Genomic DNA, 20,897 nt, shown 5'->3' on the forward strand with positions numbered 1-20,897 from the left:
CTCTGTTGAAAAGAGGAATCAACATTGTGTTCAGGCAAGAACGTTTTGCAAAAGTTAAATGCGTATGGTGATGTTAAAGGTGTGTATATCACTATTTGTACATTCAGGAGTAGTAGCTAATCAGATACATTAAATTACTCAATTCTAATAAATACCATTTTTTTCAGAAATATATATACTATTTGTGACAGGTTATTATAAGGATATACAGTGCAGAAGAGTTTGAGGACTGTAAGTAAAGTGATTGAATTAAAATGTATTTCTTACTTATGAAACTTTAAATATAGATAGAAAAGAAATTTTAGAATATTCATTTTATTGGTACATTTTCCCACTGTAAAAGACAAGTTATTATTCCAAAGTAGGCATGGAAAGGGCCTAATTTTCTCAATAAAATGGAACACTTAAACTATTAACACAGGTCAAGAAAGGGCAGACATTTTCTCAATCAGTCTAAACTAAAATACAAAAGTTAGCAAGTCACAGGAAGCAAGGTAGAATTTTACAAAAAACATTTTCTGCCATTAGGTGGTGCCCAAACCAAAGCTTAGCCGCTGTGCTTAATTAAGCCACTCTGGAGAACATTGTCATTGAGCTTATTGAGATAGCATGTGCTATATGTGATTAAAACCTTCACAGTGTGCGAGTTTTCGTTTGTCTTCCGCATCTCATGGCTTATTGAACAGCTCCATCTCTTATCTAGTTGTGTGGCACACACAACTGAGCCAGTTGGTCACAATTCAGATGTATATTTTGGTTATAACTGCAAGTTATTTTTGTTAGATATATGTGTTAAACATTAAAACAGTATTATACAAAGCACATCTAGCCTAAAAACTACAAAAAATAAATCTTTGATTCAGCGGGAAGTTTATAGTTCCCCTTCAGGTCTTTGTTATGGAAATCAGTTATTGAACCAATAATACCTGTAGCAGCTCTTCAGTTTAAAAGATAAGGAATGGAAAAACATATTATTAACAGTTGTAAGCAACTGAAACTTATTCTTCATAGAAAGTAAAATAGGTGCTTGAGAGGAAGAGGAACTGTACGGGGATAGGGACTGGGAAAAAAGGATATACAACAAAAGAAAAATGCAGATTAGTTGCATTTTAGGTTATTGCTTGGTTTGTAAGTATTATTAATAATTGGTTGCTCAAAATAGTAATAAAACATGAATAATAAATGTGAGTTTTCTTATCCCAAGTAATGAACAGAGCTCTCTCAAGGGATGAATTTTATGGTCTCCAATGAAGTATTTTACATCAAAATTCAATCTTACGAACTGGGATAGCCCAAGAAATTTCTGTAAAGATTTAGTTTTGCTCTGTGAGTCTTGGTGAGACATCTGAGTATTTTAAATTTTTAATTGACAGTTATTTATGGGGTACAGTATGGTGTTTTGATACATAGATGCAATGTGGAATGATTGAATCAGGCTAATTAGCATATTCACCTCAAATATCATTGGGTAGTGAAAACATTTAAAATTTTCTTTTTTAGCTGTTTTGAAGTATGCATTATTGTTAACTGTAGTCACTATGCTGGGCAGTAGATCATCAGAATGTATTCCTCTAATTTAACTGAAACTTGGTATTCTTTGACCAGCAGCTCCTCTGTCCCCAGCCACCACCACCCTCCCCAGCCTCTGGTAACCACTTTTACTCTCTTTTACTCTCTGCTTCTGTGAGTTTGACTTTTTTAGATTCTACCTATAAGTGAGATCATATTGTGTCGCTCTGTACCTGGTTTATTTAATTTAGCATAATGTCCTTTAGCTTCATCCATGTCACAAATGACAGAATTTCCTTTGTTTTTAAGGCTGAATGGTATCTCTATATATATACCATATTTTAAAAATCCATTCATTCGTTGATGAGTACTTTGGTTTTTTTCTATATCTTGGCTATTGTAAATAATGCTACAGTACGGTCAACATGGGATTGCAGACATCTCTTCAGAGTGCTTACTGTTTAAGTCTTAGGAGAATCTTTTGCAATTAGTTTCGTAGACTTAGCAAAGACTTCTGAGAAATTAGTGCATTATAAGAACTGAAATCAATATCAGGCATCCTGTAGGGCTAAAAATGGTGTCAGTTATCTATCTAGTAAAGTCAGTGAGCTTCCATATAAAGTATAAAATCTTACATGCCTCCCACATTAATAATTTTGTAAAAACACTTTGGAAATAAGCAAACACTTAAATGATGTTACTTACTAAAATGCTGGTTTGCTTCTGAAAAGCTTTAAAAGCTGAACTTACAGCTTTTAAAATCATTTGTAAACAGTAGAAACAAAACCTTAAAAATATCAAAAACAAAGATTGCTAAGCTTTAATGATGTTTCCATAAACCAATATTGCTATGAAGAACACACGTTAAATAGTGCATGTGTACAATTTGTTACACTAAAGGGCAAACCGATGACTTTTCAGGAATAAATACGTTATTAAAATGACGCAAATCAATTATTTAGTTGAATACAAATCCCTCCTACTTTTATTCCCAGTTCTTAATTCTCTGGAACACTGACTGCTATCACTTCTTGTGTAATCTGTGAGGTGAACTGCTGTAGCTTCCTAAATACGGCTTTTGAAAGAGCCAGTGGTTGGCCAGAAAAACATGTGACTAGAATCCCTCTTTATTGGCAACAGGACCTTAGGCAAGTCATTTCAACTCTTTGAACTTTTGCTTCCTCCTCCTTAAAAAAGTCCACCTGTTTGCCTTTCCCATAGGCTGTGGCAAAGTCAAATGAGAGTTCCTGTGGAAGAACTTGGAAGCAGCAAAGGCGTATGTGAATGTCAGATGTTACAAGTAGTTCAGAGCATATGGCTATCATTGAGCTCTATCTGTCCTGAAATTTTACTTACCAAAAGTGAAGTACTAAAAGGAAGACTTCAAATATTATTTTGGTTTTCCTAAGAGTTCTAAATAATCAAGGAAAGGAGAATGAGAAAACCTCTTATGACCTAAATTTTTTGTAAGTATCCAACTGCTTTTAAGTCTGCAAATGCCATTTTGGACTGGATGCCCAGAAGTCCCTCTCCTTTCACCCCCACCCTTAAAGTGACTATGACTGAACCTTAACAGCATTATAATACATCTTGATTGTGGAATATTTACATGATTTTAATCTTCTAATTTTGGAAATTAGCTGTTCCCACATAGGAGCTTGCTAATTTTTCCATGCCATGTAAAGTGAAAAATCATTCAAAAGCAGTGAGCTTTAAACCTTTTTTTTCTGGTGAAGATATGCTAAGGTGTAAACGTTTTGCGTTTTGGTTTGTTTTTGTTTTTGTTATTTTCTCACAAGTTTGGCAGAACAAAACATGCAGGAACCAGGCAGTCAACACTTAATGTGTATTTATTAATACCTACTATGTCTGAGGCACTGTTCTTCAGGGGTTAAACACAAGATTTTCTACTCTCACAGAGCTTATATTTGAGTGAGGGAAACAATAAAGAAACAAGATGATTTCAAGTAGAAGTGCTATAAAAATATAATATGAGAGAAAATGATTGTGGCAGTGATTGACAATTACATGACCTAACGTGGGAAGATGGAATTACAGCTGAGATCTGAATGAGAGCCACCATTTGGAATGTACAGAGAGAGGATGTGGAAATCTTAAGGGGGCAAAGAAAAAAAGAAAAAAAAATTAGAGAAGAATATTATTGTGGACAGATAAGGCAGGATCAACCTAGGCAGAATAAGGGAAGAGTTGGAGGTAAGATGTAGCCTGGTGCGAGATGAGGTTGGAGAGGTAGGCAGATCCTGTGGAAGAGGTAAGATGTACATCACAATAAGTCTGGTGAATTCTATGTGAAATGGCAGGAACCAGTGCAGGATGTTAAGCATGGAATGACAATCTAATTTTTTTAACAGCCTTATCAAGATAAAATTTATATACCAAAATTTATCCATTTGAAGTATGCAGTTCAAAGGTACTTAGTATATTTAGAGAGTTGTACAACCATCACTGTAAGCTAATTTTAGAACTTTATTTGTTTTTAAACAGATCATTTTGGTTCTTGTGTGAGAATGGACTATTGAAGGGCAAAAGTAGAAAGGACATGACCTGTTAGGAGATTTTCAAAGAGACTGGGAGAAAATATGCATTTCTTCACTCCCTTGTAGCTACCTATTGAGCCCCTGTGTTGTACTAGGCCATGTATGAGGTGCCACGTCTTCCATGGCAAATAAGACAGATATGACCCCTACCCTATAGGAGCATGCAGCTGCAGGACTGTGTGCACCACAAACTTAGCCCTTCCAGCTTTACCACTGGGTAAGTGATACAGTTTGAAGAATAGAGAATTCAATGTATCACAATCAACATATATGGAAAATCTTTCTTACCCATTTATTCCCACAATGAAAAAAGCCTTCTGTAATTCCACCCAACCATCCTGCCCAGAGGCCAGACCCAGGATTAAGTGTCCAGCTTGGACATGATGACCTGTGCCAGCATGGGACACAGCAGAGGTCTGCACACTTAAGAAGATAGATCAAAGGCCCCTCTTCCATTTCTCGCTTCAGAGTGTTGCAGCAAGAACATCCCCTTCTAGCTATTTCACACATGGACAGCCGAGAATGAGACAGTCATTGACAGAGCATTTTGCATTTGTGCACTTTCGCTCGTTATACTGCCATTTCTTCCCCAGTATCCAATGGGAGCTGCAGCATGTACTCTGTAGTTAAATTCTGCTTCCAGAAGTTTCCTCCAGCCCCAAACCCCTCCCTCCAGCATTCCCCTGGCTCATCTTGCAAACTGATTCAAAGGTGCTGTATTACACTCTGATCTTTCAGGATACACACTGCTATAAAGCTTTTGAAATTTGAGGCAAAGCAAAAACAAAAAAATAAGCTTAAACATCCCCAGAGGGGAAAGTAATGAAGGAGCTCTTAAGCACTATTGCAAATAATACTTAAAGAATGTGGACTAAATATTCTTTATTTTCCTTTAGTTGGTTTTTGCTCAAAGAAAAATTTGCATCATTGTTTTAGCGGATTTGGTGGACCTGTTTAATTAATGTTAGACCTTATGGTTTAAAAGGTCTTGGAGTAAAAAGGTGTAATACCTTTTCCTCACTCATTTTGAGTTCCATAGCCAACACCTCTATAGGGAACACAGGTTAGCAAGAGGAAAGCATAACAAATTCAACAAAGTTTTGTGTGACACGAGAGCCTTCAGAAATGCATGCCCAAAGACTCAGGGAAAATTGTATTTTTGTGTTAGGTTCAATGAAGAATGGACAGCCATGTAGAAATATGATTGGACGAAAAGGGTATGCTCTAACGGTAATAAACAGGGGACCCTAGCAAGGCCTGTTTAGATTCATCTTGGCCTCTTTGTACAGGACTTTTTCCCCACTGGGTATGGGGCAAGGCCCTTCTGGAATGAGGTTTATGGCCAGCTGTCAGAGGAGGTAGGCCAGAGAATGACCTCTTTAGGATTTATGGCTTGCTTTGGGAGAGAGGAGTTCTGGTTTCTATAACCTGCTTTGGCGAAGAGAAATTCTCATTCCCATGACATGCTTGGGAGAAAAAAAGGAGAAGGAGAAAGGAGTGTGGAGAAGGTCAGAGGGAACACCTTGCTTCTGAGGTCCTTCCAGTCTTTTTTGGTTCAAAGTACTCAGCATGCCAAAGTGCCATACTTTGGAGTATAGTATTCTGAGCCCTAACAATCTTTAATAGCTATACATGATTATTTTTATCTTTAATGGTAATTTCTATTTGTTTAAGAAATGTAATTTAAAAAAATGATATGTAGTCTCATCACCTGGAGGTAACAATAGTTTCCATTTTTTTAATATACCTATATGTACCAATAAAATATATGTGAAAGAATGGATAGGTATGTTTCAGTGGCTCTCTGGGATTGAATTAGTGCAAATGGTTATTGTTAGATGCATATAGTTGAAAGCCTCAGGAAGCAGAGACTATGTGTTTATTTTTATTTTTTTGGTATTCCCCAGGTACATAGTAAGTCTTTGAATTTGATAGATATATGATCAATGTAAGTTGAATTAACAAATGAATGTAAACAGACAAGCCATAAAATAGGTACTTACTTAATGTCGTTATTGAATAACATTTGCTTCTTAAATGCTTTCCTCTATGATGAGAGTAATGACAAAAATATAACATGTATTTATTTCCCTTTTCTTTTTGCATCCTGGCTGATTGATTTTTCAGTCCACCATTTAGGAAGATATATATAAATAAGGAAAACATTTTTATGACAGCTTATTACAAGAAGCAATTGTAAAGTTCTGGTTACTGATGTAATGTTGGATGGGTGAACTACTATAGTTTTATGTCTCCATAATGTATGAGAAATATTTTCATTCAACTCTTAAATGCATTCTGCCTTTAGTGTAATAGTCAATTGATTCATGTAGTTTACAAATGCTTTCACAAGAGAATAATAGAAGTGCATAGCACCATATCTAAATGCCATAATTATTTGTCATAAATTGTTATTCTTGGGGAATTCTGGGAGCTTAAAATGAGACGATCATCCATCCTGGTTAGTAGAACATTGATAGGTGTTATGCTGGTACCATCGAGCAGCAAATCATTTAAATCCAAGTGCTACAATTTTCTGGCTGTCATCTAGTTCACTGAGTAACTAAGCAGCCACACATCCAACCCATCCAACCCTACAGTAGGGTGCTGTGAACATGTGTGGAAGGCCCATATCTTCAAGGAGGTCCTACCAGGGCCACAGGTCACTAAAACTTCTCCAATAGTGCCCAAGGTGAACCCGTATTATTGTTCCTCTATCAGTCAGCCCAATATATATGAAAAGATAGTGAGATTTGTTAGGTGATACAGGTGAGGGAAGAACCTTTGATGTGAGTTGATGGGGGGAATTCAGCTGAGTCATGTTTTAGGGTACAGACTCAGACCTAAAACAATCTTGAAAGTACCATCCGGGAGCAAGAGGGCAGGGCATGGATGTCCTGTTGAACATGGGTTTCAAGGCTAACAGACCTGGGATGCATATCTAGTCCTAAGGCTCCTGTGGGATCTAGGGCTAGAAACTTCGCCTCTCTGTGTTTGTTTTCTGCTGCATAACCAGTTACCACACACCTGGTGGCTTAAATCACACACATTTATTATCTCACAGCTTCAACAGTCCCTCTGTGCTTAGCTGGATTCTCTGTTCAGGGTCTCACAAGCCTGCAGTCAAGGTGTTGGCCAGGCTTGTGTCCATCTAAAAGCTTGACTGGGCAAGAATGAAAGTGACATCTCATCACACTTGCCATATTCTCTTAGAGTCAAGTGACAAGTCCCACCTACACTTAGGGGAGGGGATTACACAAATATGTGAACAGCAGAAGGTAGAAACATTGAGGGTTATGGTACAGTCTGTTTGCCACAATCCCTGAACCCATTCTGTAAAGTTGGTATAAAAAAACCTGCTTCAGAGGGTTATTATGTTAATTCAAAACAGGATAATGTATATCAAGGGTTTGGATGGTACCTGGAACATAGTGAGCATTCAATAAATGTCACTGGTGATGATGATGATGATAATAATTGGCGATAACAAATGGGTATCCTGATAAATGCCTATAATCTTAAATCATGAGTGTCTTTCTAAGCACTCACCAAAATATGAGGAATTTCACATTTTGAACTTGACTGTCTCAAAGGATAATCGTCAACTCAGTTATCTATGGGACATGGAGACGAGGGTGATGGAATTGATTATCTTAGGCAAGATATAATTCAGGAAAATATCTAACTTGACTTTGAAATAAATATTTTTTCTTTCCCTGATTGTTTTGCACAAGCATATTATTCCGCATCACAGAGGTACTCTAATTACCCTAATTTACTTACTCTCCCCCCAATGATTTACTCTTAGTTTGAACCTGAGTTTTACTATTGCCAGCAATGCTGCAATGGACATCCTTCTAGATATATTCTTGTGTCCTTTTGTGTTTTTGTAGGAAAAAGTTGTACAGCCATTTATTGACAGCTTATTACATGTCAGACATTGTGTTACGTGCCCAGTGAATCAAACATATATGTTTTCTTCCCTCATGGAGCTCACAGCAATTAAAATTGCAGGTATTAAAATATGAATTTTAAGTATGTGGTGTATATTATAGGAGGAATAACATAGTACGGAGGAGGGAGAGCTGAGGTCACACCAAGCAAGGATTTGGGGTCACATGAGAAGAGTTAGGCCATCTATAGAAAAGTGAAATCTTAGGATCTGGAGAATTAGAACTTTGACAACATTGGATCCAAGTTCTTGGGATCTTGGAATTACTTTAAAAAAATTCACATGTACAAATCTCAGATTGTTAATTCAGAAATACGATTTTATTTTTCTATTAGAAAATTTATTTTTAGATACCTTATTCTTCTGAGTAGCAGAAACTTAACCTTGGTCAATATGAGGTTTGCTGTCTTTTCCACCATATTGGATCTAAGTATTGGGGTCTTACAATATGTCAAGACATTGGGGATGTGGGATTGAAATGAAGAGGTGTCTGGTCTTTAGTTGTCACCTAGTATATTAGTCTGTTTTCATGCTGCTGGTAAAGACATACCCCAGACTGGGCAATTTACAAAAGAAAGATTATGGACTTACAGTTCCATGTAGCTGAGGAGGCCTCACAATCAGGGTGGAAGGCAAGGAAGAGTAAGTCACATCTTACATGGATGACAGCAGGCAAAGAGGGCTTGTGTAGAAACTCCCATTTTAAAAATTATCAGATCTTGTGAGACCCATTCACTATCAAGAGAACAGCATGAAGAAGACCCGCCCCCATGATTCAGTTACCTCCTACTTGGTCCTTCCCACAACACGTGGGAATTATGAGAGCTACAATATGAGATGTGGGTGGGGACACAAAACCAAACCGTATTATTCTGCCCCTGACCCCTCCAAAATCTCATATCTTCATATTTCTAAACAAATTATGCCTTTCTATCATTCCCCGAAAGTCTCAACTCATTTCAGCATTAACTCAAAAGTTCAGAGTCCAAAGTCTCATTCGAGACAAGACAAGTGTCTTCCACCTATGAGCCTGTGAGATCAAAAGCAAGTTAGTTACTTCTTAGATACAATGGGGCTATAGGCATTGCATAAATACAGCCATTCCAAATAAGAGAAATTGGCCAAAACAAAAGGGCTACAGGCCCCATGCAAGTCCAAAATCCAGAAGGGCAGTCAAGGTATAGCCTGTCTCCCAACTCCCTTCACAAACTGGTGTTGAGTGTCTGCAGCTTTTCCAGGTACACGGTGCAAGCTGTCAGTGGATCTACCATTCTGAGGTCTGCAGGATGGTGACCCTTTTCCCACAGCTCCACTAGGTTGTGCCCCAGTAGGAACTCTATGTGGTGGCTGCCAACCCACATTTCCCTTCCACACTGCCCTAGCAGAGGTTCTCTATGAGGACTCCACCCCTATAGTAAACTTCTGCCTGGGAATCCAGGTATTTCCATACATCTTATGAAATCTAGATGCAGTTTCCCAAATCCCAATTCTTGACTTCTGTGCACTTGCAGGCTCAACACCACGTGGAAGCTGCCAAGGTTTGAGGCTTGCAGTCTCTGAAGCCACAGCCCAAGCCGAACATTGGCCCCTTTTAACCATGACTGGAGTGGTTGGGACACAGGGCACCAAATCCCTAGGCTTCACACTGCATGGGGACCCTGGTCCTGGCCCATGAAACCATCTTTTCCTCCTAGGTCTCCCAGCCTGTGATGGGAGCGACTGCTGTGAAGACCTCTGACATGCTCTGGAGACATTTTCTTCATTATCTTGGGGATTAACATTTGGCTTCTTGTTACTTACGCAATTTCTGTAGTCAGATGAAATTTCTCCTCAGAAAATGGTTTTTTTCTTTTCTATTGCATTGTCAGGCTGCAAATTTTCCAAACTTTTATGCTCTGCTTCCCTTATAAAACTGAATGCCTTTAACAGCACCCAAGTCACCTATTGAATGCTTTGATGTTTAGAAATTTTTCCCACCATATATCCTAAATCATCTCTCTCAAGTTCAAAGTTCTACAAATCTACAGGACAGGGCAAAATGCCACCAGTGTATTTGCTATAATAGAAGAGTCACCTTGACTCCAGTTCCCAACAAGTTTCTCATTTCCATCTGAGACCACCTCAGTCTGGACTCTATTGTCTGTATCACTATCAGCATTTTGGGCAAAGTCATTCAACAAGTCTCTAGGGATTTCCAAACTTTCCCACATTTTTCTGTGTTCTTCTAAGCCCTCCACACTGTTCCAACCTCTGCCTGCTACCCCAGTTCCAAAGTTGCTTCCACAGTTTTGGGTATCTTTTCATCAGCACCCCACTTCTGGTACCAATTTATTGTATTAGTCTGTTTTCACACTGCTGATAATGACATACCTGAGACTGGGCAATATACAAAAGAGAAAGGTTTATTGGATTTACAGTTCAATAAGGTTTATATGGACTTACAGTTCCACATGGCTCACAATCATGGCAGAAGGCAAGGAGGAACAAGTTACATCTTGTGTGGATAGCAGCAGTCAAAGAGAGCCGTGCAGAGAAACTCCCATTTTTAAAACCATCAGATCTCATGAGACCCATTCATTATGAAGAGAACAACATGGGAAAGACCCACCCCATGATTCAATCATCTCCTACCAGGTTCCTCTCACAACACATGGGAATTATGGGAGCTACAGGATGAGATGTGGGTGGGAACACAGAGCCAAACCATATTGCTAGTCATGTTGGCATCTGCTAAGATCTCCAAAGTCTGCCTTGGACCTTGGCCACCGTCCACATAGGTCACTGCTACATCATCCCTTATTCTAAGTCAGGTTGGTGAATGTTCCCTGTTACAGCTGTACTTCTGCTGAATGCATAGAATTCCTGTGCTTCCCTCAACCCTAGGCCATTCAGTGGAGCTAAAACCTTGTTCGCAGCCACTCTTAGCAGCATAAGGTCACCTTTTTGTCATCACTCTGTGCTTGGTTAATGGGAAGCTCTTGCAAAACTGTCTAGGTTTCTTCTGTCTAGGCACACCTGCAGCTGTTTCATGAGGTCTTGGCACCTCTCTTAGACTCTGCCAGGGAAGAGAGACACACAATTACATTGCTTTGTAATCCCATAAACCTTCATGTGGTTCTCCAGGGGTTCTCTCCTTGGCTCACTTTTCCTCATACATATTCTCTTCTATCCCTCCCCCACCAATTAAGTTCTTCCAGGAATATCATTTTTATCTAACTGAGCAGGGATCCCTTCTCAGGGCTCTTTTGCCCCACTGTCCCCTCCCCCAAGCATTGAAATAAAGGAAAATTTTGAGTTCTCTCAAGGGAAATTCCAGGCACTCACTAGCTTTGAGAAATAAATGAGCAACCTGATAAGCAAAAAGGTAATAATAATTAAAACAATAGCCACCCAAGTAAGTTAGACATAGATACTTGGTTTCCTATAAAAACTAAAGTTAACATCTTGACATCCTCCCTGAATTATTTTCCAGAAACCTGGACTCCCACCAGATGGAAAAAGTCAACCACTATCACATAGACTGAACTCTGACTGCTATTCTTGGTGTTAAATCTTTTTCTGAGGGGCCTAGAGAAAGTCATGCCTACAGGCGAAACCTGAACATTCCTCTCTGTTGACTCCAAGTTTTTAGGCAAAGCTTTGCTTCCTTAACCAATTGCAAATAAAAGAATCACTGAATCTACCTATGACCTATAAGCCCCTGCTTCAACATATCCTGCCTTTTTGAGCCAAATTAATGTATAACCTCCATGTATTGATTTACAATTTTGCCTATAACTTCTGCTTTCCTGAAATGTACCCCTGCCTTTAAAATCTCTTGCTTATAAGCCATGGGGAGTTTGGGCCTTAAGCATTATCTGGCCAATTCTCCTTGCTTGGCATCCTACAATAAATACTTTTCTTTCTCTCATTGAATATCTTTTTTAAAAAACTAATAAATAAATTATTTTGTTTTTGTTGGTGCTGTTTACCTACAATGAAGTATGTCACTGCAAATCTTGATGTCAGCATTTGGCTTTGCTGTGCCAAGTGAGCAGACCCAAGTTCAGTTCAATGACAAATCCAAAAGCCTTTGTTCTCTGCCATTCTCTGTTATGTATTCCTTGAGGCAATGAATGACTGAATGGGGGTAGGGACGCAGAGGAGAACCAAGAGGTACAAAAAAAAACTACAGAAAATATTTTAAAATTTTTACCCACCACAAATAGCACTTTTTATTTAGTGGTGATGAGGTTCAAGACACATCCACCCCAAAATATGATTGTTTTGGAGATCAGAATATATCACCACAAAATATGCCTCTTTAGCATAAGGATTATGTTGATCTAATTATTTTGAGAAATAGCCGACCTAAAAAGGGCTCTGAAAATAAGAAAGTTACCCTTTTTAAAAAAATTTACCTTTACAAAGGAAATCTGCAATTGTAAGGGTGTTTTCCTCTCTGTGCCAGGTAGAGAAGGACAACTCTACATGATTAGACATTCCTATCAATGGAGAAGGCACTGACTTAAATCTGCATAACAAACCTAATGCTGTTTTATGGTACTTTGCCTGGTCATCTTGTCAAAACTGGACTTTCCCCACACTCTCTTTTTTTTTGTTTGTTTCAGTAGATGGAATTTAAACCACCTCTTAGAGAATTATTCATTTTCCCTGTGTATCTTCCATAGTATAAATGAGGCATACATGTTAATTAACTTCTGTTTGTTTTTCTGTTGTTAATCTGTCTTTTGTTATAGGAATTTTAGTTGTATCAGCTAAAAATCAAAGGTAGGAGAAAAATAATTTTTCTCCTTACATTAGACATGCAATAAATACATGTGTTTGGGGGCTGGGTGTAGTAGAGGCTTATGCCTATAATTCCAGCACTTTGGGAGGTTGAGGCAGGTAGATCACTTGAGGTCAGGAAATTGAGACCAATGTGACCAACATGGTGAAACTTCATCTCTACTAAAAATACAAAATTAGCTGGGCTTGGTAGCACACACTTGTAATCCCAGCTACTTGGGAAGCTGAGGCAGGAGAATCACTTGAACCTGGGAGGTGGAGGTTGCAGTGAGCCAAGATCATGCCATTGCACTCCAGCCTGGGCAACAAAATTGAAACTTCATCTAAAAAAATGTGTGTTTGAATCTGTTTAACACAACATTTTTAGATGGAGCTCTTTTGATGTTCCTAAGTCAGGCTCTTAAGGACTATTTTCCATGGGAAAAGTTGACTTAAGGATGGTAATCACTGATAAAGCAAAGTTTTGCTTTGCTGTTTTGCAAAACTTTGCTTTATTCTTATTTTTGGGGGGATGCATCCTAAGCCTTAAAGCAAGAATTACTTAAATTTAAAAATTATGCTTAGGTACATAAATATTAGTAGCAGGATTAGCCATAATAGTAAAAAAGTGGAAATAATCCAGATGTCCATCAACTGATAAATAGGTAAATAAAATGTGGCATACCAATGTAATCAAATATTGTTCAGGAATAAAATGAATGAAGTACTGATACATGCTGCAACCTGTATAAACCTTGAAAATATTATGCTAAGTAAAAGAAGAAAGTCACAAGGGACCACATTATATAATTCAATTTATATAAAATGTCCAGAATTTTACAAACCCACAGAGACAGAAAGTAGATTAGTGGTTCCCTAGGACCATGCAGAGGAGGAGGAATACTAGGATTGGGAGTTGTGTTAGTCTGTTTTGCATTACTATAAAGGAATACGTAAGGCTGGGTAATTTATAAATAAAAGAGCTTTATTTGGCTCATGGTTCTGCAGCTGTCCAGGAAGCATGGTGTCAGCATCTGCTCTGCTTCTGGTGAGGCCTCAGGGAGCTTACAATTATGGTGGAAGGCAAACAAGGAGCTGGCATATCATATGGCAAGAGAGGAAGTGAGAGAGAGGAGAGAGCTCCTTTAAACCATTAGCTGTCATGTAAACTAATAAAGCAAGAACCCACTCATCACCAAGAGAATGGCTCAAGCAATTCATGACAGTTCCATCCCTGTGACCCAAACAGCTCTCATCAGGCTCCACTTCCAACATTGGGTATCAAATTTCAACATGAGATTTGGAGGGGACAGATATCCAAACCCTGTCAGGTGTTGATGGGGAAGAGGTGCTGTGTTTCTATTTGGGTTATTGAAAATATTCTAAAATTTATTGTGGTGATGGGTGCACAACTCTGTGAGTGTATAAAAGCCATTGAATTAGGCATTTCAAAAGGGTCACTTGTATAGTATATGAACTATACCTCATTATGGTTGTTAGAAAAATGTATAGCTTGGTGGTCAAATTGTAGTAGCTAGTGGTGGCTTCAGTTTGCAGAGTCAGAAGAGTAAAGTCAAATATGAGGGTTTGTATATATTGGGTAACTTTTTCATTATTTAAAAGTAAAATTTTTACTTTTTGTGGATCTTGGGTGGAATGTAATGTAGGGGAGAAAACCTTTCTCTCTACCCTCCTAAGGTTTGATCATTGAGTCTGGGAAGTAAATAGTAGACAGATTAACAGGAAAAAAAATTGTGTGCATAGGCATGGGAATCTCACAAAATATGAGACTCAAAGAAGGGCTAAATGATTAAAGCTTATATAGCATCCTGAGCTACAGAAAGGAATTGGGGCTTAGAGCTTAATTGGGGGTGGGGCATGACACAAATCATGGAAGAACGAGGGGAGGAAATGCATGGTGAATAAAAGTTGTCTTGTCATGCAGATAAAAACGCAGAGTGATAAAGGTTGTCTTGGAGCAGCCCTCAAAAGAACAGGTGATAGTTTGTGACAATGTCTGCACATGGCACTGACTTCAGTCTGGTTCTCCTCCTGTCATACAGTTAATCTTTCCTAATTAATGAGATTCCTGGGGAGGAAACTCATGACAATCGCGTGCCTTTTTGGAAGATTCGATCTTTAGGCAGATGAGGAAAGCTCAGAGAGCCTCCTTCCCTGTGCTTTTGAAACAGGGGTGAGAGACAGCAGGGCAGAAGAATGTCAGAGAGACCTTGGTTCTCCCTTAGTTCAAAGCACTCTGCATGAAAGCCCCATACTTTGGGGTATCATTTTCAGAGTCCCAACAATAAACTTACAAATTTACCTATTAGTATAGATTTGCCTTTTGAGAGTCAGTAGTCAGTATTTTTCTTACTCAGCGAAATTTCAAAATTTACAGAGTGGAAATTACTAAGACTTAAATTTTAAAATTTACTTGTGTGAAGAAAAAACATATATAGTAAAATTCTTTGAAAGCAGACAGTGAATCTTTCTGAAAAATGATAGGACATTGCAGTTTTTCTTTTTTTCTTTTGATTTTTTTAACTATTGGGAAAAGTTATACATTTGTAGTTTTTATATGATGATCTAGTTAAATCCATTTGATTTCTTCCCCCTGTTCCGCCTTCTCTTACTGTCCAATCCTTTTCTGGTAGAAAGAGTTGACTGCTTATGTACAAGTAGCAGGGGTGTTTTCTGTTCTTCAGAGTCAGTAGTAGTAAAATTCAGTTGCTGGATCCGCCAAGTGTGTTCTGAAGTCTGACCTCTTCAATACAATAACATTTTGCATGATTAAGTCTCTACAGTTTGTTCCAAAACATTACAACATTACCCTACAAAGTAGGCTGCACGCAGGTTGGACAGCTATCCACAGCTTGGTCCTCTAGGTTTGTGGACAAGGATCTGGGACACTGAGGGCTTGTAGAGAGTAGATATGGACTGGATCAGGCACAAATGGCAGCCGTAGAGATGTACACAGGAAAGTAGTAGGCAGCTACACCTTGAGTTTCCTATGACAGCAGCACATCCGTGCTAAAGAGCCGGGGCTTGCAGGCCAAGGCACACCAATGCATTTGCAAACCCCAGTCACCATAAGGAAGTCATCTCCTATAACATTAGAGAGAGGCTGCCTGTCTCTCATAGTATATGTGCAATGTCAAAAGTAAATCTTTAGATAAGTTACACTTAACAAAATTTAATTGAGCAAAGAAGAATGACCTGTCAATGGGGCAGCTCTCAGAACCAGGAGAGGTTCGAAGAACTCTGCTCCACAATATGGGTTAACAGCATTTACGAACAGAAAATGGAAGTGAGGTTCAGAGACAGCATGATTGGTTACAGCTAGGTGTTTGTCTTATTTGAGCATGGTCTGACCAGTTGGTAGCCTGTGATTGATTAGAGGTTTGCTGCTGTGTTTTACCGCTGATACTCAGCTATTGGCTGCAAAAATATATGAAATTAGCTTTCAGTCAGTTCATACCAAGTTAGGTTTCAGGTCATTACATAGAGACTCAAGGTATGGAACCAGCTTCAGGTTAAGTTTAGTTTAATTAAACAGTGGGGAGAGGGCAGATATCAATTTCAGAATCATGGCTGACTGGAAAATGTTTTCACTTTCTGGATTTTTTAGACAGGGAGACCTTTTCTTCTCAGATCCTCCAAAAAGCCTCCCTACCTTCACCAACAACAACTCCAAAAAAGGTCTTTTTATTTTTAAACTTATTTTTATTTTAAATACATGCTCAGAGAATATAGAGAATCTAAAAGAAAGAATTTTTAAAAATAACAAACTAAGACATAATCATTGTTACTAGTTTGATATATATTAATGCTGTTTAACAAAAGTAGAATGACAAATATGAGCCATATATTTAATTAAAAATTTTCATGTAGCCACTTGCAGCTCTCATTCTCGTAATTCCAGCACTTTGGGAGGCCAAGATGGGAAGGCTGCTTGAGCCTAGAAGGTCAAGACCAACATGGGCAACATAGTGAGACCCCCATCTCTACAAAACAAAAATATTGTACTTACATTAAAGAAGGTTAAAAAGGTGAAATTAATGTGAATAATACTTTAAACTTAATATAGATGTAAAATATTATTTTATCATACCATCAACTTAAAAATTATTAATAGGACATTTCACATTATTTCATACTATCTTTGTTTTTTATTATTTTATTTTATTTTAGAGACAGGGCTTTATTCCATCATCCAGGCTGGAGTGTAGTGGTGTGATCATAACTCACTGCAGCTAGGTCCTCTCAGGCTTAAGTGATCGTCCCGCCTCAGCCTCCCTAATAGCTGGACAACAGACGTGCACCACCACACTGAGCTAATGGTTTTGTTTTTTGTAGAGACAGGGTCTATGTTGTCCAGCCTCTTTCATACTGTCTTTGAGACCCAGAGTGTATTTTGTATGTACATCACATCTCACCATGTTTCCAATTGAGGTGCTCAATATCTGTGGCTGGCACATATTGTACTGATCAGCACAGATGGGTGTTTGTTGTGAATCTTTACCCCAAATTTGGTTCAGATGCTACCAAAGGAAGGTGCACCCAGGCTTTCTTAGCAGCTTGCCCTGGTGTGGGTGTGGAGCAGAGAGGTAAGAGGAAGGAGCAAAGCTTAAAAGCTGTCCGCAGTCACACATCAAAATAAAGGCATCAGACTCTCTCTCTCTATACATTATATTAACATTTATCTCTATCTATCTATCTGTCTATCCATCCATCCATCTCTATATCAGACCTCAAGGGAGTATATTCAAAACTACATGTTGAAAAAATTAAGCGGAGAGGAGAAGGTAGTAAAAATGCAAGACTTGGCAAAAGAAGGCTGTGTACGGACAGCAAAAGGGGACCAGTTTGGGAACAGACACACAACGACCCCTCCCATTAGCAAATGCCGCCTGATCATTGCCCCTAAAACAGAACCTTGCACTTGCTGTTCCTTTCCTGAAATGTGCCTCCTGCCCCAAGCCACACAGGTTCTCCCACACTTCTTTCTATTCTCTGTTCAAATCTTACCCCACATACCTCTTCTGGGGATTTTACTTGTTCATACTATTTAAATTAGAGGTTTCTCTGCCCCTGTGGTTTTTTTTTTTTTTTTTGAGACGGAGTCTTACTCTGTCGCCCAGGCTGGAGTGCAGTGGCATGGTCTCGGCTTACTGCAAACTCCGCCTCCTGGGTTCAAGCAATTCTCCTGCCTCAGCCTCCCAAGTAGCTAGTACTACAGGCCTGCACCACCATGCCTGACTAACTTTTGTATTTTTAGTAGAGACAGGATTTCACCATATTGACCAGGCCAGTCTTGAACTCCTGACCTCATGATCCACCCGCCTTAACCTCCTAAAGTGCTGGGATTACAGGAGTGAGCCACTGCTCCCAGCTGCCCTGTGATTCTTAATGTTTCTGCAAAGCAGCTACCACTTACAGAATTTGTTTGTAGTCTATCTTTCTGAATAAACTGGAAGCTCAAAAGTGGGAAGTTAGGTCTGTTTTGTTCACTACTTTGGCCCCAGAATTTAGAGAAGAGGCCGGCACAAAGTAGGTTCTCAGTAAAATAGTGTTGAGTGAATGGTCACTTAGGAGAAGGAAACAGGGAGGCTACTTGAAAAAAGGAACAAGAAGGCCACCATTAGTGGGAATAAGTGTTGTTATTCTTCTTTAAGAAAAACAGTTATGTTTTCAAGTGCCAAGAATAACATTAGGCTACCGAGGATTTCTGGACTGCTTTGGGATTTGTTTTAATGAATAGATGGAAATCATATCTATTTAGCATTAATTTTTATGTGTAAATGGGTACACTCAAATTGCATAAAAGCAGTTCTCTTGAATGAATAAAACATCCTCTTCACCCTGCAAAGCATTTAGCACAGTCCTCTCTCAAAAATTCTATTAATGGCAACTAAAATCATAAGGTTTAAATGCAAAATAAAGAAGGCATTTTTCTTTATGCCAACACAGAAGTGAATACCTCAAACTGGGCAGACCCAAGAGTCAGATACCAAGGGTCCTGTGGAGTCAACATGATGGTCTCTGATAACATCAAAAGTTAGGAATGTTTTACTAAAAAGAATATACGAAGAATAAAGCATTCTTATTTACAGTAGAATTCAAACTAATACATGCAGAAAGAATGTTCTAATAATTCCAAAAAAAAAATAGTATTACAGGGGAGAACACTGGTGAACAGGCACCACCTAAACAAAGTGAAATAGAAAATCACCATTAGGTGAAATTATTGTTGGAAATTTTCTATTTCCACCTAAACAAAGTGAAATAGAAAATCACCATTAGGTGAAATTATTGTTGGAAATTTTCTATTTCCACCTAAACAAAGTGAAATAGAAAATCACCATTAGGTGAAATTATTGTTGCTTGCAAGAAAGTATCATCAAAGTATTACGAAATCTGTTGGTAGAAGTATGAGACGGAGTCTCACTTTGTCGCCCAGGCTGGAGTGCAGTAGCATGATCTCAGCTTACTGCAACCTCCACTTCCTGGGTTCAAGTGATTCTCTTGCCTCAGCCTCCTGAGGAGCTGGGACTAGAGGAGCGTGTCACCACACCCAGCTAATTTTTTGTATTTTTAGTAGAGATGGGTTTTTACCATGTTAGCCAGGATGGTCTCAATCTCCTGACTTCGTGATCCACCCGCCTTGGCCTCCCAAAGTGCTGGGATTATAGGCGTGAGCCACTGCGCCCAGCCAACATAGTCTTAAAGTGTCTCTCCACAAGATACGTTAATTCCAAAAGGAAAAATAGTATTACAGGGGAGAACACTGGTGAACAGGCACCACCTAAACAAAGTGATGGAAGTTAATTTCACCAGCACTGAGAGACATTGACTTCATGCCCCTCCTGATGAGATTCACTGAGAAGGGCACAGTATTACTGGTATAGGATGCTTAACAAAAATGTAGAACCCAAATTGAATCATAAAGAAACGTGAGACAGATTCCAGTTGAGGGACATTTTACAAAATAACTGCTTGCAACTCTTCAAATGTGTCAAGGTAATACATGATTAAGGTACACTGAGAAACTGTCCCAGATTTGAGGTGATTGATTATAGGGCATGAAACTAAATTCAACCTTGGGTCTTAGATTGTATCCTGGGCCAGGAAAAGCACATTGGTGGAAAAATTGGCAAAATTTGAATAAGGTCTATCTATTAGGTATTAATTTCCTGTTTTGGATAATTATACCATGTTTATGTTAACATTAGAGAAACCTGGGGGATAGTAATGTGGAACTTCTGTGAATTATTTTGGCCATATTTTTCTAAGTGTGAAATGAATTCAGAATGAAAAGTTGAAAAGAAAGTATCTTTAGTTGGTAATCTGATGTGTGCATGATAATCATGTTAGGAGTCATAACACGAGCTGTTGTTGGTTGTGTCTTCCTAAAAATCGTATGCTGAAGTTCTAACACCCAGTACCTCAACACATAACGTTTTTTGGGAACAAGGTTTTTGCAGATGGAATTAAAGATGAAGTCATACAATGGGCCCCTTGACCAATATGACTGGTGTCTTCATCAGGAGGGGAAATTTGGATAGAGATACCCACACAGGGAGAACATCATGTGCAGATGGGGCAGAAACTGGGTGATGCAGCAGAAGCCAAGGCACTCAAAGATTGCCAGCAGGCCGGGTGCAGTGGCTCAGGCCTATAATCCCAGCACTTTGGGAGGCTGAGGCGGGTGGATCAGGAGGTCAAGAGATCGAGACTGACCTGGCTAACATGGTGAAAGCCCGTCTCTACTAAAAATACAAAAATTAGCTGGGTGTGGTGGCACATGCCTGTAATCCCAGCTACTCAGGAGGCTGAGGCAGGAGAATTGCTTGAACCCGGGAGGTGGAGGTTGCAGTGAGCCGAGATCGTGCCACAGCACTCCAGCCTGGTGCCTGGCGACAAAGCAAGACTCTGTCTCAAAAAATAAATAAATAAATAAAAAAAGATTGCCAGCAAACCACCAGAGCTAGGGGAGCAGCCTGGAGCAGATTCTCCGTCAGAGCCTTCACAGGGAACCAGCCTTCATGATACTTTAATTTCAGACTTCCAGCCTCCAGAGCTGTGAGCCAATACATTTCTGTTGTTTAAGC

Source organism: Callithrix jacchus, chromosome 2, assembly GCF_049354715.1.
Source record: "Callithrix jacchus isolate 240 chromosome 2, calJac240_pri, whole genome shotgun sequence".
NCBI lineage: Eukaryota > Metazoa > Chordata > Mammalia > Primates > Cebidae > Callithrix > Callithrix jacchus.